The 4,430-nt window shown below is 32.2% G+C and overlaps 1 long non-coding RNA gene across 1 annotated transcript; it reads left to right on the top strand.

The window, feature by feature from the left end:
• Positions 1-348: 348 nt before the first annotated feature.
• Positions 349-1,779, top strand: LOC133179973 (uncharacterized). The gene is made up of 3 exons (XR_009720221.1): positions 349-415; positions 857-921; positions 1,524-1,779. It is a non-coding gene; the product is annotated as an uncharacterized LOC133179973 (long non-coding RNA).
• The last annotated feature ends 2,651 nt before the right edge of the window (positions 1,780-4,430 follow it).

A 4,430-nucleotide genomic window follows, 5' to 3' on the forward strand; every position in this document is an offset into this window, starting at 1 on the left:
GATATTGGTACAGTGCTGCTATCCCAAAAATTGACATGGGATGGGATTGGATAGGATTCAGGATTGAGGATTCACGATGGAAACATATAGAAGTTAATCCAATCCTATCCTATACTATCCTGTATCCTACAGCCAATCAGATTCGAGTAAAGGTTAATTCATATGTCAGAATAAATTACAGAAATGCAAAAGGATATAGAACGTGTACAAAAGAATTATTTAATCACAAAAGAAAATAGGCGTTTTTTTTTTTTTTTGAACACACATTTCTACTATTACCTCGATTCCTACTTGTGTTACAGTTCAATAACATGTTTCTCTGTTAAATGTGCTCTGTTTGTCAGGATAATTCCACTTGAACCGTCAGCGGCGGACTATAACAGATCATAATCGCAGTTGTTTGGTGCAAGACCATGTAAGTATACTATACACTGTAAATGTGTGCATGTTTAGACGTATCTCTCCCTTTAAGCAATGTTTTAATGACTTGAACTATTAAAATTTATTCTATTGTAATATACACAGTAATCGGATATGGAAAAAAGAGGTTGTGTAGAAAGGGGAGGGGTAGGGGGTTAAATATTTACAAATACTTTGTCACATGATCAGATGTATTATACCTTTTTCAGTTTGTTATTGCTATATACTCATTTCCCTACTGTGGTTAAAAAATATTTTATTCTTATCTGATTGCAATTTGAAATAATTAAGTGCAGAATCATCATGATCATTTCTTATGCTACTGTGTATAATAAGCCCACTCAGCACTTGCATGTACATTGTATGTATGACCTATTGTGAGTTAAACATAAAACATGTAACATAAATTAATCATTTATTATCTTCTTCATTTCAGAGAATGGTACCCAATTTTGCTTGCCCTCATTAGTCATCACAATATAAAGGATTTTACATTTAGAAGTAGGTATGATCAGATTATTTATTTTGTGTTTATGCATGTTTCATTAAAATACATAAAAATCATTATCTAAGTTGAGATGAAGTGTCTGCAGATTTTATGAATAAGTGATTTTCTTCTTTTTAAAATGTTGAGAGTAAAACTGAAATTAATGTATAGTTGTTCTGGTCATCATTGTCATGTTATATGTATTTTCATTTTTTTTAATATTCAAATTTCAAGCAACAAATGAAAAGAAATTAACAAACAACATATTAAATAGATTAATACAAGCAGAAAATAGAGAGAAAAAAACATCCAAACATGTACTCATACTAGTTAGCAAGACGACGAGATGAAATGAATTATAATCTACAAGTAAATTATGTAAATTATGATTGTTTAATTAAGATATGAGTTCTGACTATGAAGTTGCAATATAAGATTTGATTTTGCTTGATTTGTTTACAATTAATGCATTACTCTGGGAGAGAAAAAGGTTAAATTCAGACAATTGTACATGAAATGAGAAAGATAATCACAATCAAATACAGTTTTAATGCATAATGCATATGACCCAATTTACAATCTACATGCACATAATGGTGTGTATTTTTTTCTTCAGGACAATCCTGCAAATTTGCAGCTGTACAAATTTTCTTCATCTCATCTGCTGCTGGAATAAATAATGAAAGATTTTCAAACCAGTGTCCAAGAGCCCCCTAGAGTCTGGAATGATGGTGTTCTTTATTAAGGAGATCAGTGTGTGATGTATTTGTTTTCTGTGCATTGATGACATTTGTGAAACTGTTCGGTTACTTTATGACCATCTCTCTGACAACTACTTTGACATTTGAAATTCAATTTGAGCGACGGACAAGCAGGCCAAATATTATGTATGTAAAACATACAACTGTAATAAGACATTGATAAACTTCAATTTAAACAAACTACATGTACATGTATCTTTGAGCTTGGCATTGAAATACATGTATACTTTTCATGGACACTTTTAATGAATTTGTCTCATGATAATGGAACATTCAATTGTTATACATTGTAGATATAAATTGTAGATAATATGCATTTGGTCCAATATATATAATTATATTTGTATTCACTGAAAAAAGGGATTACCCTGAATAAATATTGTGAACTTGGTCAATTATTTTTATTCCTCATTTAGACACTGAATAACATTCAAGATCAAATGTCAAGATCAAAAACAAGATTTACTTAAATTTTGGTTATAAATACTGTAACAACTGTGGATTATTATGCATGTTTTATAAGATCTAAGGAATATGTGTGAGCTGACTACAATAATTATTGCTGTCAACCTGTCTGACTATGAAGATTTAGGAAAATGTTTTCTGTAAACATAAATTGATTAAATTCTCACACATTAATATTTTTTTTTAATTAAGATACACTTGTACGGCACTGAACTGACCATAAATTGAGAACAAAATGAAGCAAAATAAGTAATTTAAACATTTTGAATATCTTGATTTTTATTTAGCAAACATGATGAAAATGTTGCATGTTTGTAAAATATTCACATACAAACAAATGATGAACTGAACCTTTCAAACAGGAATAACTTTAATAATAAATATAAAACAAATTTTTATCATACATTTAAAATTGAATATAATAAGACAATTTTAACTTATGTAATAAATGAAAGTCAACATGTTCTAGATCTAAATTTTGACTTGTCTGTTCTCGGTTTATGGTCTTGTCATATCTTGAAGTTCTTATTTAGATTTACGCCAAAAGTAAAATCTAATATACAGCTGATATAGGTGCAGTTAGATCTGTACGTTATTTTCGTGATGCCCAGTTAAGGGGAAAACAAAGTTTTGCATAAATTTTACATGAACAGATGAAACACACACTTGTTAAAACATCAAACATATCCTATTTTTAGGTCACCTGAGTCACTCAGGTGACCTATTGCTATCCGTTTTTGTCGTCGTGAGTTAACATTTAAACATTTTCAGCTTCAACCAATTTTGGCATATAGCATCTATGGGTGAAGGGGGACAAAAATTGTGAATTTCATGGTCCCTGCCCCCCCCCCCCCGGGGCCTGAGGGGTGGGGCTAAAACCACCAGAATTAATGCAATCTTTAAAAATCTTCTTCTTTACTCCTGGACATCAAGCAGTCAAACTGTTGGCATGATTGTAATAAGCATTAAGCCCTCTACCAAAATTGTGAAATTCATGGCCCCAGCCAGGGTCAGGGGTTCTGGTGCTAGGGCTGGGCTATATAGATCATATAGTGAAAGTGCATTATTTCTTTGAAAATCTTCTTCTCTGCTCCTGGGTATTAGATAAACTAACTAAGTACATAGTTATATAGAGCAAGACTGCCTCTTCCAAAATTGTGAATTTCATGGCCCCTGGGTCAGGGGTTTTAGTGTTAGGGAGGGGCTCTATTGATCATATAGTGAAAATGCATTATATCTTTGAAAATCTTCTTCTCTGCTCATGAGTATTAAATAAATTAACTAAGTACATTGTTATGATGAACATAGCTGCTTCTTCCAAAATTGTGAATTTCATGGTCCCTGGGTCAGGGGTTCTGGCTTTAGGGTGGGGCTCTATTGATTATGTAGTGAAAATGCATTAAATCTTTGAAAATCATCTCCTCTGCTCCTGGGTATGAAATAAAGTAACTTAGTACATAGTTATAATGAGCATGGCTGCCTCTTCCAAAATTGTGAATTTCATGGCCTCTGGGTCAGGGGTTCTAGTGTTAGGGCGGGGCTCTATTGATTATATAGTGAAAATGCATTATATCTTTGAAAATCTTCTTCTCTGCTCCTGGGTATGAAATAAACTAACTAAGTACATTGTTATGATGAGCATGGCTGCCTCTTCCAAAATTGTGAATTTCATGGCCCCTGGGTCAGGGGTTCTGGTGAAGGGGGGGGGGACTCTGTTGATTTTACAGTGAAAATTCATAATTTCTTTCAAAATATTTTTCTACTCCTGGTTATAAAGCAAAAGAAACAAGTGTATAATTATGATGAGCAAGGATGCTTTTACAAAATTTTTAAAACTTGTGATCCCAGGGGTTCTGTTGTTTCTCTGAAGGGGGGGGGGGCTCTATTTGATAAGGTAGTGAAAATGTGTGAATTCTTTGAAAATCTTCAACTAATTGCATAGTTATGATGATGAGGGTACCTCTTCCAAATTTGTAAATTTTCAACATCTGGACCAAGTGTTCTGGTCCTGGCCAGGGCTCTATTAATTTGTATTCTATTGAGTGAAGTTATTCCCCTTTGCCATTCACTTTTGATAATTAATCACTGTAGATAATGTATTTGAAAAGTTAATAGAATAAGAGAATTATGCAAGAACATTTATTGTATAATATAAAAAGTACTTTCATAGTTTTAATAATTAGGTAGACTTGGAAATAATAGATGAATAAAAATGAAACAAAAATAACTTATCTTCTTAAATGTTCTTCAAAGGCAAAGTGAGGCCAATGTGAGAGGTAATAATATAGACATTTTGT

Source organism: Saccostrea echinata, unplaced genomic scaffold (assembly GCF_033153115.1).
Source record: "Saccostrea echinata isolate AGI-Se365-2 ecotype Australia unplaced genomic scaffold, CSIRO_AGI_Sech_v1 ptg000005l, whole genome shotgun sequence".
NCBI classification, from domain to species: Eukaryota; Metazoa; Mollusca; class Bivalvia; order Ostreida; family Ostreidae; genus Saccostrea; species Saccostrea echinata.